The sequence below is a fragment of the Staurois parvus genome, unplaced genomic scaffold (genome assembly GCF_062004578.1).
Source record: "Staurois parvus isolate SC_StPar_1 unplaced genomic scaffold, SC_StPar_1.0 ptg001162l, whole genome shotgun sequence".
In the NCBI taxonomy this organism is placed as follows: Eukaryota; Metazoa; Chordata; class Amphibia; order Anura; family Ranidae; genus Staurois; species Staurois parvus.
The window spans coordinates 4,026,087-4,049,661 of NW_028318958.1; the positions used below are offsets into that span (position 1 = coordinate 4,026,087).

The window sequence follows — 23,575 nt, forward strand, 5'->3', positions numbered from 1 at the left end:
CATGTTTCTTTAATGTCCTTTCATTTTAACTTCAGCAGCCACTAGAATCACTCTTACTTTCTGTGTGATGGGAAGTTTTAACTGGTGTGCGAGATCAAACAACAACATAACTGTTTAGCATTTCAAAATAACAACGCAAAGCAAATGCAGAAAATGTACCATATGCAATAATTCAAAGCATCCCATTGATAGGAGCTATATTCTGAAGGCTCAGTATGGGTTACTGCACCTTCTGGCACATGGAAAAGTGTTATTCCTTCTTCCTGAGGGCAGCAACAACAGTCTGTACAGTACACTTTCTTCCCATCTATGAAGTGACAGTGCAGATGTGTGCTCCAACCTCAGTCCATCCATCTGCTCCAGCTGCAGTACAATGGGGAAAATGGGAGGAGCCTACCAGTAAGGGGTTGGACTTAGATCAGTAAAACTCCAACACATTATTGAGATGTCACCCAACATGCCAAGATTGAAGCTTCAGCCAGTAGTATGTGACACTTCATTCATGTGTCTGTGAGCAGGAACGTTATGTCCTGGAAGTCGCGGTTGGAGGACCTGGCAGGTTAATATGGGATGATGTTTGCTCTTTGTGTAGCACAATCTCACCTGAACTTACACAGTTAACACAGACATTTTTAAACCAAAGGGACTGAACAAGTTTCCTTATATAACACAAAGTTATTAGCAGATCAAGCTGAAGTACAAGCATTACTGGAAGGCTTTGGCGAAGACGTATAACAGCTGTTTTTTTTTTTCTTTTATAAATGGCTGAGATCAGACATCCAAAAGCTTAGACTTAGAAATTAGAAGCGTTCAGTAGTTACTATAGCTTAAGGCTCAGTGCTCTCTGCAAAAACCACTCGACTGTGGGTCTATGCAATATTAAGGCCAAGAGTAACATAGAGGACTATGGCTGGTAGTTCATTATAACCTCTCAAGCATTAACCAGGGATAAACCTCAATCATTATTTTCTATTTTGTAAGTCATACTTTAAAAATGTGCCTTGGCATATTGTAAGATCAATTGAATGAATTCTACTTTCCTTTGCTACTGCACTATTTGGAATTTACAAACAATGAATGTGACAGTTTTTAATTACTTAATTAAAATTACTTATAAGGAACGAGCAAGGGACCTCTTTGCTATACATCAACTATTTCAGATCCTGACACAGTCAGCCTCATCTGATTCTGCTCCTTCTGGAAACAACATTAGATGTTTCCAAGTGTTGCGCTTACCATCGGAGGAGCTGCTGTATGTCAGGTCCCCTGTTGCCAGTGCCAGCGACTCTCTGGGCAGCACCACATTACCTGACACACAAAGGCTGAACATTTATTGTTGCAAAACATAGTAAATCAATAACAAAAAAATGTGAAAACACAGTGAATTCTATAGCAGGCGTACAATAACAGGTGCAAAATAATGCATAACTCAAGAAAAGAACAAGCAGACCAATGTCTCTTCCCTAAGCCCAGTATTAAGATGGATCTTAATTAAGGGTGTAATGCAAATCATTAGAGGTTCATTAGTCTCCTTCCAAACCCCTCCCACTGGTCAGTGTATTGGTGTGTGTTGGGGCCCTACTTCCAGTGTTGAAGCTTTCAATTTGCGTAAATCCCACAAACTAAGCAACACAAATGGTAAAGGGGTGCCACTCCAGGCTCCTGTCAGTCCATGTCTGGTAACAGCAGCTGGGAGTGCAGGCTAGGAAGGATCTTGTCTCGGCTCAATAGATGCAAAAGGTGTGAAATCATTCCAAGTGCTTCACATCCTACAAAACCCATATATAGTGGTGGTAAAAGCAGCCTCAGCCCAGAATCCATCTAGGCCACACATCCCTATGTGTTTCACCCTGCCCATGGGACTTTGTCATAGAGGTCCCACAAATTGGACACATAAATGCCCAAACTGTGTCACAAATCAGTAATACTGTTCCCATAAAAAGTGGGTAAAAGGTTGTGGCCAGCAGCTTCTCACCACCAAATAAGCTGAGAACTTGCCTCTTCTCACTTGTTGTCTGGGCTCAGTGATGTCCGCTGTGACACAGCTCAGCGAAGGTGTTCCCACAGGCTAGGTGGCAAAACTTGGCTCAACAATGATGTGCTCACAGACCAGGTGGTGACTTTGGGCTCAGTGATGATGTTCCCACAGACCTGGTGATGCCAGTGTCCAAACCTCTCTGCGTTCCTGACACCGTGGTGAATTATCCAGTAAACAGCCTGTACCCAACACTGTCTTCAAATCTACTGCATTGAGCTCAGGAACTCTCTGTCCTTTTCCTCCTTTGCAGATCCCTGATCTTGCTGAGACTTGATACTGGATAATGCATAACATGGTATGGTTCTGTCTGAAGTCTCAATCAGACAAATCAAACCAGGCAGCCACTGCTGTAATTTTGGCTAACCTGCAGTATTCTGGGAGTCCTGCCATGCATTAAAGTGGTTCTTCACCCTTTAAATTTACTTGGCTCCTCAACACCCCCCCCCCTCCCCTGTGGCACATATATTGTGTTTTGGCCTGCACCTTATCCTCCATCACCTAGATGAATAATGTCAGAGCCCTCAGTGACTCCTGGGATATGTGCAAGGAGCACATCACCCCATTTACTAACACAGGAGGAGGGTGGGTCTAGTGGTGCATCATCAGGAGGCTGCACCAGAACCTGGAAGAGTTGGAGCAGCTTCCCGATGATGCCACAGAGGAACATGGTTGTGCGGGACCCGGAAGCTGCAGAGAAGAGGATCTTGGCAGGACAACTCTTGATCACCTGGTTGGGTGTGAGTATGTGAACTGTCGCCATTCCAGTATCAGGTAAACAGCAGAGAAAAAAAATAATAGGAGGGAGAGTGAAATTCCTCTTCAAATATTAATTAGTAAAATAACAGTTGAAAAAAAAAGACAAATAAAAAGAATTTGTTAAAGTTACTGGTGACCCGCGTTAGGTGGAGTCAACTGGTGACTTTATGTCCGATCCGTGGAGTGCATTCTCACGTGGCACTTCCAGTTTTGGCAATCTCAGCTCTTTTTAAAGCATCTTTGAAAGTAAGTGTAAACCAATATAAGTGTGTTTTATTAAAGTGGAATTACGCTATGGGTGCTCCTTTGTTTTGTCCTCTTGTATGATGAGAAAGAAATTTTCATAAAACCAAGTCCATATGGTGGAGAGGAGGTGGAGAATAACAGCAAAGGGTACCACCAAGGAGTCTAGGTTTGCCAGTGAAAATCACAGTACAAGCGCTTTTTTAGCACAGAGTTCACAGATCCCGATGAGTGTGGGAACAGCAGAGGAGGATACAGCTCTGGAACTCATGCATGTGGAGTGTTGCTCCGGAACACAAGAGTGCACAGGATTTATTTGGCACCAGCACTGTAAGGACATTAATATAATTGGACGCTTATGTATTTAAGCACACTATTTGTATCAGTGGATGTTCAATATTATATTTAAAGGATAAGTTCACCTTTGGTAACATGTTACATGTTCCACCCATTTTTAGGGTGGAACATGTAACATGTTCCCATAACTGCAGCCACCACTCGCCGCCCCCTCCGACAGATAGTACAGGGAGAAGTCTTCCCCTACTATCTGTCAAATTTAAAAAACAGCATGCATCATTCATTCACGGACTTCTGTAAATGGATGACCTGCAAGTCCCGACAGCCTTAGCGGCTTGTAGTTTTCAATGAATTACCATGGCAATGTGAAGCACCATGGTAGTTAACTGAAGCTTCTATAATTAATTGAATTCTATAGCAGGCGTATAATAACAGGTGCAAAATAATGCATAATTCAAGAAAAGAACAAGCAGACCAATGTCTCTTCCCTAAGCCCAGTATTAAGATGGATCTTAACTAAGGGTGTAATGCAAATCATTAGAGGTTCATTAGTCTCCTTCCAAACCCCTCCTAGTGGCCAGTGTATTGGTGTGTATTGGGGCCCTACTTCCAGTGTTGAAGCTTTCAATTTGCGTAAATTCCACAAACTAAGCAACACAAATGGTAAAGGGGTGCCACTCCAGGCTCCTGTCAGTCCATGTCTGGTAACAGCAGCTGGGAGTACAGGCTAGGAAGGATCTTGTCTCGGCTCAATAGATGCAAACGGTGAGAAATCCAGTCAGAATATCTGCTGCTCGTACATCCTGTACGGCCAGCAGATATTCTGACAGGTCTGCAGGAGACCTGCATGGCATCATCGATCTACTGATAGCTGGTGCAATGCTTTCCAGGCTCCTGTAGACAAAAATAATAAATGCAAAAAAATGTGCATTTATTATTTTTGTCTAAAAGGTGGACTTATCCTTTACGATTTGGGATGACAGAGCTGTATACTTGGATTGCAAATAAAAAGTATTAGTGTGCTGTTAAGAAGAGCTCATGTCAAAAGTCAAACTCTGCCATGAACATTATCTTGGACGCATAGGGGCTGATTTACTACGAATAAGGTGAAGCAATAGAAGTTAGACACCAAACTTCAGCTAATTGAAACAATTGAGATCTTGCCGTGGTGAACAGAAAAACGTCTTCACATAGGAAAATGTCTATTTGTAAATGTCGAATATACAGTCAGTTTTGACCAGTATGTGAGGGACTTCTCCCAACTTCTTGCACCTATGACAATTGTACAGTAAGGAAGAAGACTGCACTTCGCTTTCGCTACTTGACCCAAATCTTAAAAAGAGCTGTTCCACTTTTAAACCATCCAGCAGGGATTAGTGGCTAGAAGAAGATAAGATTAGATTCTATGCATTAAGGTAAAAAAACTTTCTGGGTGCAGCTCCTCCCCCAGCCCAACTAATACTTACCTGAGTCTCATCTCGATTCAATGAACCGTGGCTCTCTCTGATGTCAATCACAGTCAGTGAACCAATGAGGAGAGAGCAGGGGGCAGGGCTGAGCCATGCTCTGTATGTAAATGGACAATGTCCATTCACAGAAGTGTGGCTCAAAGGTAAACCTACTCGTATGTCCCCATAGCAAGAGGCTTGCTATTGGAGGCACTTGGCAAGGGGGAAGAGCCAGGACGGCCGGCAGGGGACCCAAAAAGAAGAGGATTAGGGCTATTCTTTGCAAAACCATTGCACAGAGCAGGTCAATATAACATTTTTTTTATTACAACCTTTAAAATCACTTGAATATAAAAATCAAAAAATCTTTATTTTAATGCATTAAAATTATGTATTTAAAAAACTTCACAACATTATAATTCATTCAAATCTAAATGTTAACCATATTGTATACAAAGGATTTCAGATTTTATTTGTAGTCACAGAGATATTGGATGAAATTTCCACATCAGCACGTTTCACAGGTCAAAGCTTGCTTCTTTAGGAATAAATCCGATGCACATTTTCTATTTGTCTGCAAATATAAACAAGAGGGTATAGGTTCCATTCTTTTACATTGTGCAAAGTAACCTCTTTCATAACAGTAAGCAGGCAGCCTACCTGAAATATTATCAGAATGTGCACATGGTAAAAACAGATTGGAGAAGACACCCTCGTGGATAGGTGTGCCCAGATACTGAGACGTAGACCCTGGGGGAGACCCTCAATGCCAGAGTGGGAATTCAGCAAACAGCATATAATAGGATGTACTTCCATTAGGTAAAATACAATCTATTTGTAATACATGGAGCATGTCCAACATTAAATTATTTAATTGATTTAATTTTATTTAATTGTATTTGTACAGTACTCTGAGGGAATTTCTTTATAATGGCATGCATTGGAGGGATGTTGTACCCAGCTAAATTATACAGTATATAAAGATACTATTTTATTCCCCCATTCTTTGTCTTTGATATTTAGTAAATCTGGCTGTTAAACTGTATATGCAGTCAAAACCTTTTTTTTGTTGTTGTTTTGTTTTGGAGTAGAGAAAAGTTGGAATTTCACCAGGTCATTTTTTTGCTGTCTGTGTACCATTGAGGAAATGTCCCTTCACTTTCTGTCCCAGAGACACAACAGGCAGTTAGAGGTAATCTCACTAAATAAGAGAAATTCCCATAAAAACACACACAAGAGGGTGCAGACTCCTGGTGCATTACTGTCATAAAATGTAATCAAATGTCAAAAGACAAAAACATACTCACAACATTCCTCAGCTCTGAGGAAAAGAGCTTGACTCCTGAAACGCGCTAGTTTTCCTACCAGATGGCTCTGAGATGCAACAGGCCTTCTGAGGCTGTATTTCTTATATATGCCTGATATTTTCATGCATTTGTATGTTTTTGATTAAATTTTATGACACTAATGCACAAGGAATCAGCGTCCTCTTGTGTGTGTTTTTACAGTTTTCTGGAATTCTCCCAATTCATGGAGGGCTGCACCCAGGAACCATTACATACAAAATGCTAACTCTGACCTACAAAGCCATTCACAACGCCGCCCCAAACTACATAACTGACCTGATACCCAAATACTACCCTACCCGAGCTCTCCGCTCCTCACAGGACCTCCTACTCTCTAGCTCCCTGGTCTCCTCCTCCCACGCCCCATTGCAGGACTTCTCTAGGACTTCCCCCATCCTCTGGAACTCCCTCCCCCAATCCATCAGACTGTCACCTACCCTCCTCACCTTCAGGCACACCCTGAAAACCCTCCTCTCCAGAGAAGCCTACCCCAACCTCACCTAACACCTAACCTCACCTAACAACTAACCTCCTCCACTCCTCCCACCACTCCATCCCCTACAGCCATTTCCTCCTGTACCACCTTCCCCTCCCTCCTAGATTGTAAGCTCGAAAGAGCAGGGCCCTCGAACCCCTCGTGTATTGTATTGTTACTGTCTTGTTCTGTCCCCCCTGCTACTGTACAGCGCTGAGCATACCCTTTGGCGCTATATAAATACTGTATAATAATAATAATACTGATAACTGTTTGAAGTACCCTGGGTTGAGCACTGGAGTGTTTTTTAGAATATAAGAAAAATTCCCCTTTTAGAAATTTGTCCACTAAACAGGCGTCCCCATTAAAAGATTTCCCCTTAGAAGAATTGGAAGGCTAGATCTGTTTTAGATAGATCTGCTATTTATTTTATTTTGGAACTAAATATTACATTTTTCTTGTGTTGTCATTAGAATAACCAAAAACATATATTTATGGTACATTTCTGCATAATAATGAATGCTTTTATATTTTGTTGTCCTTATAAGAGCTATCCTCTAATACCATTGTCCTACATACCTGTAAATGATTAGTTTAAGAAGACATATTGCAACAGAATGACTCCATAACTGTCATGCAGACGAACAGATGCTGAGAAATCGCATTCATTATCAGAGACGTTTGCAAGACCATTGATCACTAAGGGATGAATAAATGTGATTTTGGATATGATGACCCTGCATTGCAGTGCTGTATTACATCAGTATCTCACCCCACAGGCCCAGGTCACATCTTGATTATTATTTGCTTATTCTCTAATTGCTGTAGGTCTAAAACCTTACATTTGCTGACCACTGGATGAAAAGTCCGAAAGAAAAGCACAGATAGTATCTTATGAAATAAAAAAAAAATCTGTGTGTGTTCAGGCAGTGACCAATTCATGTTCATCTAACTATGATGTTACCCCAGCAGGAGCTGGTTTAAAGATGCATGGATTCTTCTCCAGTAGTTGTCCCCCAGCTAGACACGCAGCTCCAGTCACTCTTAAGGCCATTAACCAGTCCAGTGGTATGCTTTTTGCTACTTTAATGAAATATTGAACTTGGATAGGTAGACGGTAGTTGTAGGACACTCTAGTAAATCCTAGCATTGGACCTGAGGACACTAATCATCCTCTAAGAAATGTAAGCACGGGTCATTGCTTGCAGCAAATATTGGACTGAGCTTTTCAAGGACACTATAATAGCACCTTCCCTTTAAGTAGGACTAATATAGGCTTGCAAGAGGTATAGCAGCAGCACCCAGTCTCAGGGATCTCTCAGACCGGTCTGTACTCCCTAATGTTCTTGGATAATTTGCAGCCTCCTTCCAGACTCCTCCTTCTAGACTCCTTTTTCAGTGATACCAGATTAGATCCCCAAAGAGAAGTATCCTCTTGGTCAACTTCAGCAAAGTAACTGTAGAATGGGTTCTCAGGCCAACAGGGCTAGGCCCCCGATGAGCAGCAGAAAGAAGAAGCACATGCTGATTGTCCAGGAGGGCAGCATGCCCTCTAGGCTGAGCTTACTCTTTCCAGGACAAGGCAAGCCTGTTCCAAGTCTCAAACTATTTATACAGTTTCCAAGCACCCATATGTTTTATCTTCCCACAGGGATTGGCTGCGACAGTAACAATATTCACGCTGCTCATTTGCCTTACTCCACTACTATGTACCAGGACCATCCAGTAGGTTCTAGAAGGCAGGAAGTGTAATCAAACCTGCAGCATGTGAAACACAGAACAGACTTAAACAATCACATGCAAGGGTGAGGTAGGACTAAATTAGCCTAACCCAGAAATTACAGCCACACTGATTACAGTGAGCCAAACTAAATTTACCTAACCTAGCCCCTTATTAGGAGGATACTACATAACTATGGGATATTTTGATTCTGTGAGATGATTCCAAATTGATAGATCAAATTTGGCAGGTCTGGCTACCTGCAGACTCTTGCACTTACTACAAGAAGTTCCAAAGATTTGATAAACACAAACTTTTTTTCTTCATTGAAATTTTGTGGAATGGTATTGTTGGAGGTTTCCACACCCTTTAAAATATGTGTGTACCCTAACTAAACTTTTGCTAACCTAACCCACCCTCTAATCTACACTAACTACCACCCCAGCTGCTTACATATCGTTATTGCAAAGCCACAATGTGCTATAGTAATAATGAAGGCAATATTCTTCTCCCGACAGGCGCCTTCTAGTCCCAACCCGGCGTGACGTCATCGAGGGAGACAGGATGAGAAAAGAGCGTACACTGCTGCCGCCAGCGCTGTAAGTGCAACCCAAGCCAGAGGGACCTGTGTCAAACAAGTAAGCAGATGTGCATGATCTGCAGATGCAGTGCTGCATTACTGACCCCAATTTCAGTGTTGATTAACCCCTTTATGCTGCAATATTAGTTACCCCTTTATGTTGCAGCTGAAGGGGTTTATAAACACTGATTCTGGGGCCACTTATGCAGCACAAAGGTATAAATTACCTGCCACTTGTCACTAATATGTCAGTGACTAGTCGCAGTACATTAACTCCTTCATACTGCATATTACAAATACCATTGGGAATTAACCACTTGCCGACCTGCCACAGCACATATACTGTGGCAGAGTAGCAGCTACAGTCACAACGACGTACCCGTATGTCACTGCCTGTTTTAGGGTTTCAGGCACATGCGCATGCCCCCACCCACCATCTTCCCTGTGATTGTGCACAGCGGGAGCCTGTCAGCAGATCCTGGTCAATGATTCATGGCCAGGACCTGCTGATCAGCTGTGTCCAATCACAGCCTAGAGCCCTGTGTTGATAATCAACACAGAGCTCTGTACAGAGGGAACAATTGTTTTGTTTTGCAGGGAAAAGAAACAAGGCAATGTTTAGTGGAAAGCAGCACACACATTACACATTGTTAGGCACACAATTAACCCCTTGGTTGCCCCTAGATGCTAACCCCTTCTCAACTAGTGTCATTAGTATAGTATTAGACCTGATCACTATATTAGTGTCACTGGTGGCAGTTAATTCCCACAAAGTGTCAGTGTCACTTATAGTGGCAGTTCCACTATAAGCTACTGACCACCGCCATTACTAGTATAGAAAAAAAAATTCCAGTATATAGCCCATAGTTGTTAGGGGCTATAGCTTTCACACAAACCAATCAGTATGCACTTATTGGGGGGGGTTACCAAAGACATGTAGCAGAATACATTTTTGGGCTACATTTATGAAGAATTTTGATTTTTTTTTTGGATATGTTTTATAGCAGTAAGTAAAAAATACTATGTTTTTTTTCAACATTTTTGGGGCTTTTTTCTCGTGTGTATAACAAAAACTAAAAAACCCAGTGGTGATCAAATATCATCAAAAGAAACTGAAATGACAGTGAAGTGACAGTGTCTTTTGAGTCTTTCATTACACCTGGGGGGCACTGGATGACCTTGTCCCAGCACTGCATACAATACCCATATACACATTCATGACCAGCAAGAACAATGGGGTAACTACTTGGTGTAGGTTAAGTTCATATTACCCCCAGCTCTATAGTTTGTATTAAGCCAACCCTATAGTAAATGACTGTAAATGATGACATTTTGTAGCCATAACTTTTCTTCCCATGTGGTCCCACTTATCCGCTGAAATCATAATGAAGCTAAATAAATGCCAAATGTCCTTATTTTTAAAAGACGCCAACTGCCTCATTTTGCAATAGTTTGAGATTTTCTTTTTTCTTTCAGTTGCATTGAATTATTTTCTTAAATTCTGACTCTTAAAACAATTCTATTGAACACAGTGAAGCCTTGGGCAGTGGTTCTTATCTGCTGATTAATGCTCCACAGGCAGCATGTAGATCAATTCCCATTATCAGAAAATTACTTCAAGAAAAAAAAAAATCTTTTGAGCAATGCAATAATTATGCAGCAATCCCATGTGAAAAAAACAAAATTAGATGGAATGCTGTACTTTTAGTGTATGAAGCCCCATGTAGCTTGTAATTTGCATAAATATACCATATAATAACACTATGGGCAAACTGGTCAGAAGTTAAAGCGGAGCTCCACCTAAAAGGGTAAGTTCCGCTTTAAGAACTGTTCGCCCGCTCCCAGTGAGAAACTGGCACCTTTGGGGAGTCAGTACCCAATTTTGACAGGTACCTGCTCTAACTTCTGCTCTGACCACCTAGGCAATCACAAGAGGAAGTTGTCCTTCCCCCCCCCCGTAGTCTTTTTGGACACATGACAGGTCCCAGAACAGGACCATTCACATGGCGCAGAGCTACTCGCGCATGCGCAGTGGGCAACTGGCTTGAAGCCTCAAGCTGTCATAGCCGGGTGCCCACACTGAAGATGCCGGGGAGAGAGCACTGCTGGTGAACCTGGTTGGTGTGAACACACCGCTGGATCGTAGGACAGGTGAGTGTCTGTTTTTTTAAAGTCAGCAGCTACAGTTGTAACTGCTGACTTTTATTTGTTTCAGATTTGACTGGAACTCCACTTTAATTAAAGTGTCTTTGTAGCTACAATGTTTTTCTTTAATATTTTCTGTGTCCCTGCTGGGAAAATTCATTGTTTGTATTTGCCCTGGTGACCATTGTTAGGAAGACAGAAAATGAAGCGACATACAAGTGAAATTCCTCTCACTCACTTCATAGATTTCCTCTCACTCACTATTATGTCTCTGGGACAGAAAGTGAAAGGAAATTTTTCCTAACAGGAAACACCTAAACTTAAACTGGCGAAGGTTTAAACCTTTTTTGCCAAATTCTTTATTTTCACAACTTCATGGAGGTAGTGGACACTATGGGGGTTGCAGAGAGAACTATGTTAGTGGATCATATGGGGGTTATAGAGAAACCAATCAGCTTCCAAGTTTTATTGTCAAAGCTTAATTGAACAAGCCGAGGCTAGAAGCTGATTGGCTACCATGCACAGCTGCACCAGATTCTGAGTGCTCCAGTTTTAGTAAATCTAGCCCTAGGTGTTGTCATGCAAATACAGGTCCAAAAGCAGGTCTTTAAAAAAAGCTATGCACACATGTAATTTAGTACAATGTCTTTGCGTGGTACTAAACTGCTGCCCTGAGAGATAATACTGTCAAGATTCCAATGTTGCAGGGTCACAGTGGTGATCACTGAACCACAAAGCTGTTCATCTATGATGCTATATGGTCATAACACCCTTGTAGCCTTCCATAGAGATTCACAGCATTTTCTGAGAATTTTTAATTTTACCTTGTTGTGTGTTCCAGGTCACACAAGTTGCATAATAACACATCTATTATACTGCAGATCACCTCCAGTTTACTCATGTAGAACTACCCCTTTAGGAGTCACTGAGCTTTGGATCCCCCTAAAACTTTGCCCAGCCAAGCCACAGGCATTTTCTTCCACACGGGAGTCAGTAAACAGTCCTTGAGCTTGATTTTGATGTTTTATTAAGGGGTTTGGAACTTGGATGGGATTGAGGGGTGTATGGGATGCCCAAGGGAACTGTAAATGAGGGCAAACTCCTTAGCAATTATGTGCAAGTCCATTAGACAAACAGTCTCTTTATTGGAAGAGCTATCCAGCCACCCCAGGTGTACCACCTCAGACCCCAGATGAATTCTCCTCTTCACCCAGCTTCCTGAGGGAATCCCTGGGACAGGGGATCCAAAAGCTGCTACTTGGAAATTTGCAGTCTCAGGTGAGGAGCTAGTTAGGTTTTCCACTAGAATGCCCTCTCTCCCAGTCCAGGGGGTGTAGGATTACTTACTCAGTCCTCTCCTTGAACTTGTGGGTTGGTGGCTGCCTTCAGGCCTTACGCGTGGCTGGCTCCTTCCCTGTTTCTCTCTCGAGGGATGGGGCGTTGGGAGATCCTCCTGTCCAGCAACTCTGCCTGTAGGTAAGCCCCTCCCTGGACCCCTTCCCAGGCTCCTGCATCCCAGCTTCTCACTCCATCTTCCCCATGAACTCTCCTTCAGTTTAGCAGGCTCAGTCATACTTAAAGGCTGTCATGACACCATGTTAAGCTTTCCACCTGGGGATTGGTCAAGATCCCTTAAGTATGCAGATCAGTCCTCCTCAGGGGCGGACTGACCATTTGGAAACTCGGACACTGCCTGAGGGCCCCGGGGTCAGTAGGTGGCCCCAAGAGATGCCCCTGGTACCTTTATCATAGGCTTTTTTGAGTTTGGGCAAGGACACAGGGGCCCCATGATCCCCTATTGCCCGGGGGCCCCATGAGTTGTCAGTCCGCCCCTGGTCCTCCTCACCCTTGCCCACTGCCTTTCAGAAATCTCTCAAGTCTCTAGAGCAGGGGGGAGTATCAGGGAGCTGATGTGCAGAGCCCTCAACCCTGACCTAAAATGACGCGGCTGACACACCCCGGCTGCTCTCCAACCTCTACTAAAAAACTAGCAAGCTCCCCCTGGCTAACTAGAGGGGTGCTACATTAAGCTATTTAGAGATGTGGATTCTGGCAAGACAAAGTAGATACTGGGATGTTCCTTGAAGATATATGATGCAGCTGTGCATAGTAGCCAATCAGATTCATAATTCAGCTTGTTCGATTAAGCTTTGGCAGACCTGGAAGCTGGTTGGTTTCTATGCAAAGGTATACCAGATTTTGCACACTCCAGTTTTAGTAAATAACCCCCATAGTGTTTACTGGAGACTTCACAACAGAACTCGGCTTAAGCCATATGCACAGGATGGAGGACTTAAAGTCCCAGTGCACACTTGTGCCTGTGAAGCATGTGCTTCTCATTTATCAAGGTTGTATAGCTAGTAGTAATTTGTCACATTCACCTGGACTTGTCCTGTAATGTTGAAGATGTTTTACTCCTTATCCATGGAACTTCTTGTGTTGTTCATGCTTTGCAAACTGGTTGCCTTCTATAAAAAAAAGTGTACCTCACTCTCCCTGAAAAAAAGAAGTAAGACATTCTTTCATGGGAAGTGAGGTGCACATTTTGAACAAAGGGAACAACTGAAAAAGACCATTTATATCACAGTTGAGCAATAATCCTAAACAGGGGTGGGGGCCCATGACACCATTTGCATATTACGCTTACATATTATGCGGTTTTAACATCTCTGCCCTGGAGGTTTGACAACAATTCACACCTTCAGCCACACAATAGTAATTGGATTATCTAATTAGAGCAGAGTGGTTTTACATACTTTCATATCTCCCATCATGTTCTTGCCAATCAACATCTGCCCTGACACATTCCATGGTGATTAGATTACCCATGTAGCTACAAATGCTGGGGTATGTTCATGGCACCCCTTTTAAAACTGAAGAAGCTGCTTGGATGAGCAATGAAACCTCTTCAACATTAAGGACATGTTCCATTGAATGTGACTAACTGCTTCTAGTTATTGAACACTTGTATTTTCAGAAACAGAACAGAATGGAAATCCTATTTCTGTATACATAATACAATGTAATAAAATTGATTTATTCAGAGGATATCAGGCACATGCACACAGGGAACTAGTGCATGTCAAAACATATCCTTAATATCTATAAAGTATCAAGCCATGGTGACGCTTAGTTTCAGGATTTGTGCTATAAAATGGAGTTTTCACAACTGTCATGGAGGTAGTGGACACTTTGTGCAGTCAGGCAATACAGGCCCTAAGGCAGGTCAACAACCCAGTGTTCACCAAAGCACTCTGTGCAATTTAATGCAAAACTGAGTTCGAAAGTGGTTGCACAGATAAACAGGGATCAAGCATTGGATCCAGGTGTGAATCAAAAGCCTGCTACTGCAGAGATTTAGCTGCTACATGAACAGCAACCTGTAGCAACAACACAACACCAACCATAAAGCAATGTGCCAAAACTTGCAATGCATGGAACTACAGAAAGGCAGGTAGGTTAAAGATTTTTTGAGAATGTGCCACACACTACCAAGACTTGGGTCCTGGAGGACCTTTAATGACCTGTATGAAAACAACTATTGGAAGTTTCCCTACTCACAGTAGCTGTTTGATCATTCTTTTACTTGCCTGTCACTGTTCCAATTACCTATGATGGAACACAGTAGGTTTATAACATAATTTCTCTTCTTTTTTTAGATTCCTATGCAGATCTAGATTTTTTTCCCTTTTTTCACAGGGATTTTATTTAAATTTTAGAATACAGCCAAACAACACAAAGGCAAGTATGTATAATTAACATTCTGTGGAGCTCAGCAGAACGTAATAACTAGACCTTATCATTTTGCATTTGAATGACTTTGATTAACATGTTTGTCTTTAAAATGGATAGAACAGTCTGCTCTGCTCCTGGGTGGTATTGTAAATTACATCACTTCAGACTGGGTATGTCCTACCCCCAAGAGCCTTGTGCGTCTGGTATATATCTCACATTGGTAAAGTCAGTATCATTAAAGCCGGGTCACCTCCATCAATAACATTTGTCTTAGCCTGACAGGGTATTTACATTGAACAGGCCAGGCAGTCACAACTGTAGTTCTGCTTTGGAGAAACATTAAAATTAAATATCAGTGGATTATTCAAGAACTGGAGGGCAACTACAAGATAAACAGTTTACTTTATTCTATTAAGTAGGCCATTACAATCAGCTGGAAGTACAAGGTTTCTGTACAACTGATGGGATCCAGGTGGCATCTCAGTATATTTAAAGTGTATTTAAAACATATACAGATGGAGATTAAAGACATTATCCTTCTAGAGCACAAAGTGAATTTTTTGTTATACAGTAAAAAAAAAATTGCTTTTGTACCGTGTTCGTTATTAGTTAGCCTAAATATTTTGTTCTTGGTAGGAGAGACAAAATTGTATAAATATGATACCATTCAAGGGGATTTCCTTGAAAAATGGAAACCTCTGTTTGATTATGGGACTTTTTGCACTGTAACACAAAAACGTCCCTACTTCTACATTCCTCTGTAAAAGGTATGGCCTTCCTATCTAGTTTTCTTGAAATTAGGCTTAGAGTTGGACCCTGTCTCTACCCACTATTTAAATAGAAGAGTGGGTCTGAGGAGTTCCCCTAATCTGTGTTGGTAGTTAATTTGTACTGGTCCATGAAATGAAGGGACACGGGGTACAGGTGCAACAGCAGCAACAGAAACCCAGAGCAGTAGAAAACTGTCACTGAGTGAAGATAATACAGATAGTACACAGTTATTACTTTTTTACTTACCTAAATCTGTAGTTACTTGAAATGCTGGGCACAGAGCCTGCTACCTTTTAGACTGTAGACTAGAAGGGTCCTTCTTCAAGTGTGCATGCTGCTGTCTAGGTGACATGGACACATTCTATTGGCTGTCCAGTGGCTAGGTACTCTTAGTCTGCAGAAGACTAAAGCAGCATGATGACATCAGAATGAGGGGACAGACACAGACTACAAGCCTACACCACTGGTCTCCACTCCTGAAAGAGGCTGTGGTGAGGGACACATGATGCTGGGCTCAGGTAGGCTAAGGAAGGCTTTAAAGAATGTTTGTGAATAGGTAAGAGCAGAATAAAAGGCAGAGATGGAGGGGGATATCTGGATGTCAAACAACTAAAAAGAAAAATTCCCAGCTCTAACTTGCCAGCCAGCCTGCAAACAAACCAAATTAACCTGTCTAACAGTATGCACTAAAAACAAGGGTTTAGTTAGCACACATTTGCAAATACATGCGTAAGCTACAGAGCCTCGTCACGGCACCACAGTATTCTGTAGTTACTAACTCTCCAATTTTAAGAGCCCCCATAGTAGAGGCACATGTACTGTATATAATAGATAGACCAAGGGCAGATGGACCAGAGGGAGCCCACCCCTCCTTAAAGGTACAGGAGTGCACTGGACACCCAGCATGTAGCACATTGGCAGCTAAGGTGTCCATTGCGCCCCCTCAACCAAGAATTCAACAGTACAAAAAATGGCCACTGCCCCAGTCTATAACTGGCCTTCACAGCAAGGAGCACATGGATGGGCGATGCATGTCAAACAACAAAAAAGAAAAATTCCCAGCTCTAACTTGCCAGCCTGCAAACAAACCAAATTAACCTGTCTAACATTGTAAATACATGCGTAGGCTACAGAGCCTCGTCACGGCACCCCAGTATTCTGTAGCTCCCAACTCTCCAATTGTTACATAATACTGGGGTGCCTTGATGAGGCTCTGTAGCTTATGTATGTATTTGCAAATGTGTGCTAACTAAACCCCTTTTTTAATGCATACTGTATTATGTAACAATTGGAGAGTTGGGAGCTACAGAATACTGGGGTGCCGTGACGAGGCTCTGTAGCCTACGCATGTATTTACAATGTGTGCTAACTAAACCCCTGTTTTTAACGCATACTGTTAGACAGATTAATTCGGTTTGTTTGCAGGCTGGCTGGCAAGTTAGAGCTGGGAATTTTTCTTTTTTGTTGTTTGACATGCGTCACCCATCCATGTGCTCCTTGCTGTGAAGGCCAGTTATAGACTGGGGCAGTGGCCATTTTTTGTATTGTTGAATTCTTGGTCGAGGGACCGCACTGGACACCTTAGCTGCCATTGAGCTACATGCTGGGTTTCCAGTGCACTCCTGTACCTTTAAGGAAGGGAGGGCTCCCTCAGGTCCATCTGCCCTTGGTCTATGCATTAAATACATGTGCCTTGACTATGGAGGCTCTTAAAATTGGAGAGTTAGGAACTACAGAATACTGGGGTGCCATGACGAGGCTCTGTAGCTTATGCATGTATTTGCAAATGTGTGCTAACTATACCCCTGTTTTTAACGTATACTGCTAGACAGGTTAATTTGGTTTGTTTTTAGGCTGCTTGGCAAGTTAGAGCTGGGAATGTTTCTTTTTTGTTGTTTGACATGCATCGCCCATCCATGTGCTCCTTGCTGTGAAGGCCAGTTATAGACTGGGTCAGCGGACATATTTTGGATATCTGGATTTGTATTCGGAACACAAGTACTGTTGGAAAAGCCAAGATCTAGAAGCAGCAGTGGATAGTCTGAGTTGATAGGGCACTGGAGAGATACTAAATGATGCTTGTGTGCCACAGTACGAGGTGCATGGAAGGGATTTTTTTATGATTACAACATAACTATGTATATGCCCATTGGCACAAATCTTTGTTGGTGAATGCACATGTTGATGTGCGCTTTTGTGTCCTTAAAGGAGAATGTAGTGTGTCCTTGTGCATGTCTTGAACTTAGCTTTGGAAACTTTGTTGATGTGACCCTAATAAGTGTAGCACTACCTCCTTAGGAATTTCTAGAGATTTGGGTCCCCCTATAGTCCTGCACAGCCAGGCCACACGCATCTTCACATACACTTGTATCCAAAGTCAGGTTAGGTTAGGGGTGTACAGGATGCCCAAGGGACTTGATGAACTTAGGACAACTTCCTGGAACTATTTACAAGCCTTCACTGCAACACAGTCTCTGTTGGAGAGCTAGCCAGCATCTCCTAATGTACCACCCCAGACCCTAAATGAACTCCTCTTCCTTCACCCAGCAATCTGGAGGTATCCCAGAACAGGGGATCAGGTTTCCGTCACTTTAAGCAATGGACAGTCCCAGTTAGGTGCCAAATCTGGTTTTCCACCAGAGTGCTCCTTCCCTTATCCGCCCAGGGGATGCAGGAGTATTCACTCAGATCATCTCCTGTACCGCTGATGGGTTGGTGCCTGCTGCAAGGCCTTTTAGCTGGGCCGCTCCTTCACTGCCGTACAGGTTGTCCTTGCTCTGGGCCTAGTGAAGCTCTGAGCTTTCTTTCTTTCTAGCTCTGCTGCCTGTAGTTTGGCCCCTCTCTCCATCTGGGACTCCTCCCAGGCTCCTCCCTTCAGCCTCACATCTTCCTCTCTGTCTCTTCCACCCGAACTCTCCTGCTGCTGAGTGGGCTCCAACACTTTTAAGGGTGTCCTGGCCCCTTGCCAAGCCTCCTGTTGGGGATTGTCCAGGATCCCTCAAGAGTGTAAACCAGCCACTCCTTAGATCCACCCACTGCCTCTAGACCTTCCTCCAAAGCTCTAGAGCAGGGGGAAATTCCAGAGGGACCGACCAGCAGAGCCTCCCAGCTCCTGACCACAATTTACCTCCTGATTATTACACCTAGGTTGCTACTCAGCCCTCCTCTCTAACAATCAAGACTCTAGTTCCCCTTAGCTAACTAGGAGGGTGCTACATAAGTATCAATGAGGCCTTGTTGTCTATTTGCCTATTTTATATAGCTAATGCACCTGTTCCATTCTGTGCTTGCTATTGAGAACAAAATTTATTGTTGACACAAGTTAAAGACAAACTTTATCACTTTTTTTTACTGATTTACAGCTGCTAATAGCATCTATGGTGGCTGTATGCCCAGACAACATGGCATTCAGCTTGACTTGTAACTACTAAGTGTGGATGGTCAGTACTGCTACCCTGACCTGTGCTAACATTGCTTCAAGATCACACTTGGTTGCTAACCTCCAGAATGGAAGGTGTCCAGCAGATTTATATTGACTAATCACTAACATAATCATCTCCCTTACTGTATCATGGACACTGAGGATTCTTATGCTGGTTAATGGCATCCTCCATTAGTGAAGATCCCTTCACCAGGTACTCTGCATTTATTCATCTCCTATTAACTCCTCTCTATTTCAATCCCCATCAATTCATCCTTCTGCCTAAATCCAAGCCTAACATTTTGTAACATAATACAAACAGTAGTGCACAGCAGACCCTCAATGAATTGTTCCCCATCCACATGTAAGGAGGTAGTAACACTGCCCAGAGATTAGACCAGATATCAGAGTTTTTGTTGTTTTTATTTCCTGTAGATTAGATGCTCTTCAAAGAGAATGCCTTGTGTACTGTCAGTACGTGCCATGAAGTTGAAAATAGCTTTGTTCCAAAAGGACTTATTTCCTCTGTGATATCAAATAATCAGATTGACTTAGAACAGAACGTGATCTGTTTTCCTTTTTGCCGTTTACCCTGTGATAAGTTTTCTGAATGTTCTTGTTTAATCCATTGCAGAGTGTGTCATTGGAGGGGCAAAGTGGAAAAAGCCACTTACTAGAATGCAAGAATTCAGCAAAATGTAATGTTCCACCAGGTTAGTGTTTCAGGGCTCAGGAATTAATTAAGTGAAAGATTTTGTTTTCAGAATATGAATATCTTTACAAAATAATTTTGGGTTGGTAAACTGAAAAAAATATGACATTTGTGAAGGAAAGAAGAATCAATTCAGACAATTTGGGCATTTCTCATAGGTGATTTCTAAATTTGCCAGTGCCTTAAAGGCTAAGTTCACCTTTAGGAACATGTTTTTCATGCAATAATGCCCATCACGTCTAGGGCAGCCATTTCACTTGAATGGGCTGTCCTTCGCACAACAAATTCCCCAAAGTAGTTCCAGAACCCTTTTGTTTTTTATTTCAATGTGCATTTAGGTGCGTTTGTAGTGCGTTTGTTGCACGAAAAACGTGCAGCAAAATGCTCATCTGCTACCCGCACTCGTGGTGTCATTAACAATTAATAGCACTGCAAATGCAACTCTTGCAGCACATATGCAGTTTTTTTCCATAAGCGCACATTTCTGTTTGTTTTTTCGTGTGTTGAGGAATGTGCAGGTGTCATTTCAGCCTTAAAATCATCATGACTGTGTAGGGCTCTACCTCTCTACGTGCATTTAGAGGGATCTGACATTTCACCTCCTATCCGATCGATCACAGGCGCAATGCTTTGCAGGTTCCTGGGGGCAAAATAATCACAAACAAACAAAGATTTCCCAGCACACCTACCAGCTAGCCTGCAAAAAAACCAAAACAAAACAACACCAAATTGACCCTGTCTAACAGTTCACGTTAAACACAGAGGGTTTTGTTTGCACACATTTGCAAATATATGCGTGAGCCTCAGTGCCTATGTCAAGACTCCTCTGTGTACTGCAGTCCTAGCTCTATAATTTTCAGAGGCTGCAAAGTTGGAGCACATATAGCAGTTGATAGAGTTAGGACCAGGGGTGGACTGACCATTTGGAAACTTCGGCACTGCCCGAGGGCCCGGGGTCAGTAGAGGCCCCCATGAGATGCCCCTGGTACCTTTTTCATTGGATTTTTTGAGTTTGGGCAAGGACACAGGGGCCCCATGATCCCCTATTGCCCGGGGGCCCCATGAGTTGTCAGTCCACCCCTGGTTAGGACCGTAGTACACAGAGAAGCCTTGATGTAGGCACTGCGGCTTAAGGATATACAGTATTTGCAAAGTGTGCAAACAAAACATTCTGTTTTTAACGTCAGTTGTTAGAAAGGGTGAATTTGGGTTCTTCTTGCAGGCTAGCTGGTAAGTGTTTGTTTGTGATGTGCGTTGTTCTTCCATGTGCACATTACTGCAAAGGCTAGTTATAAGTTGGGGTGATTGCCACTTTTTTTTACAGTTGGGTGAAAAATAATAAATGTACATTTTTCCTGCAAAAATATGTGTATTTATTTTTTTTTTTTTAAAGATGAACTTAGCCTTTAAAGAGAATTGTTATGTGTTGCCACCAGCTGCAATATTGAGATTAATTTTACTAAAGGAGTTGAGTTGTCTACCAATAAATTGTAACTGCGTTCACTTTGAATACCAAGTCATGTGCGGATGAAATAAATAAATCTTCACTTAAATGTATACTAAAGGCGTGGGGGTTTTATTCTTAAAAAGAACAAATGTTATGCTTACCTGCTCTGTACAGTGGTTTTGCACAAAGCAGCCCAGATCCTCTTCTTCTTGGGTCCCACGCTGTCACTCCTGACTCCTCCCTCTTGTTGGGTGCCCCCATAACCGACAGCTTGCCATGGGGCCACCCTAGCAGGTGCGCCCCCCCGAGCCGCTGCTCTGTGTGTCCATTCACACACAGATCCATGGCTTGCCCCTGCCCCCTCCCTCTCCTGATTGGCTCACTGGCTGTGATTGAGCACAGTGGGAGCCTATGGTCTGCTGCCTCAGCCAATCAGGAGAACCGAGGCTCTTGTGGACATTGCTGGATCAAGAGGGGCTCAAGTAAGTGCTGGAGGGGGCTGGGGGGGCTGCTACACACAGGAGGTTTTTTTACCTTCATGCATAGAATGCATGAAGGTAAAAAACATCGAGACTTTAGAACCACTTTAATTTATTGAGTAAAGATTTACAACAACTTTTTTTTAAGTTCTGTCTTTGACCTGCAGCAGACTGTTGCCGTTATCTCAGCTCAGGCGAAAACACCCACACTGGATCTCTTAGCTGGATAATTGTGTGGTGTTAGTTGAAAATGAATACTGCTGCAGTATTTTATTGTTAAATAGGATTCATGTAGTGACTATATATTTACATTGTGATGTAACAACTGTTTATTCTTGTAAAGGAGGTCCACTTTAATGTTTTATCCAGTGTTTTTAGTGACTATATATTTACATTGTGATGTATCAAGAGTTTATTCTTGTAAAGGCGGTCCACTTTAATGTTTTATTCAGTGTTTTTTACAGCTTGGCATAGTAAATAAATATTGTTTTTTCAATAGGTCTTTTTCAATTTTTTTACTTAGATTTTCCCCTTTAATGAAGGTTGACTATCATTAGTGTTGCTAGAAATTGAATACGTTTTATTAAGGTGATAACTTTTTGTTTATACAGTGAACATATGGACAGAGCAGGCGAATGCCAGATCTGTCATCTGGATTTTTATTATGATCTCTTGGAACATTTTTGGAAAACACCATGAGTTCCCTTTTATAAGTAGTTTCTGTTCACCGAGTCCACAGTTTTACTGTAATTAGAGGAAAAGTTGGTCTATGCCAAATATAAGGCAGATGAGGAACATATCATAGTGAATTTAATGGAGAAATTATGTGAGGACAACAGGATATATTCTTATGTTCAGTAAGATTTTGCAAACCATTAAAGCTGACTTAACATGCAACTAAAACTCGGTAAGTGCATATTGTTTTAAATTATCGCAATAGAAAATATACAATAAGCTTGCTCCTGCAGCTGATGGTTGGGTTCATTTTTAAAGAGGACCTGTACTGCAGAACTGTAGCATCCATGCCTGATGAGGCAGGAATAGCTGGGAAAGTGAGCTGCAGCAAGGCAGAAGGCCCTCCATAGTCAGAACTGGTGTGCAGGCAGCTGGGCAGAAATCTAATAGCATGCAGCTTCACTGGAAGACTCAACTACTGTTGGGATCACTTCCTCAATTGCTAACGGAGTACTCCAGTTTCAGTGGGGTGGTCCTTTGTCCTTGGATCCCTCCAGCTGCTTGCCAGTGTTACCAGAACTACCATAGCCTTCATTGTGAAGGATACTATTAATGAGGATAATTAAAAGTAGCCGTTTGTGGTTTTTGTTAACTGTGTTGCTGAAGTAACGATTCTCTATAGACTTTATAGAGAGTATTCTATACTGCCACATTACTGTAAAGGGTCCATGTTTGTACAGCTTTCATAATCTGCTTTGTATTATTCTGCAGTTTATGCATGCTCTTTGCCATTCTGAACCTTTGTTGGAACAAAGCTAACTTTGCACCTGTTTGGTAAACCGCAAGCTATAGTTACTCCCTGTCTGATCATTCACCTGATTTCATATTCTGTTAAACTAGCTATATCTAAAAAGGCAAGCAGAGTGCAAAGGATTAAAGCGGAGTTCCACCCATTTTTCATACTTTACCTGATTATGTTGTCCTTGTGAAATAAAGAACAAGTTGGGTATTTTTTTTTTTTAATATACATACCATATAAATCCACTGGAAGCCTACAGTTCTGGTCCCGGCCGCCTAGGCGATGACGTCGTAAGGCGATTTGCAAGGTCTCCTGTGTTGTCGTTTCCTGGATCCCAGGAGTCCTTTAGTTTGCTGTAATCGCGGGACTTGGAAACTGGAAATGACACGAATGGGAGGTGTTTCTTGCCATTTTACTGGAGTCCAGATTACAGGAAGACGTGGATGCTGTATCCTGCTGCGTCCTATGCTGGAATTGCAGAGTGTGTA

At 42.4% G+C, this 23,575-nt stretch overlaps 1 long non-coding RNA gene across 1 annotated transcript in view; it reads left to right on the top strand.

Annotated features, from left to right (window-relative positions):
- LOC149439052 (uncharacterized) overlaps positions 1 to 23,575 on the top strand; it is a 60,207-nt gene that overhangs the window by 22,335 nt on the left and 14,297 nt on the right. Inside the window, exon 2 of the long non-coding RNA XR_016307879.1 lies at positions 8,842 to 8,961. This is a non-coding gene — a long non-coding RNA (uncharacterized LOC149439052). The remainder of the gene's footprint in view (positions 1 to 8,841; positions 8,962 to 23,575) is intronic.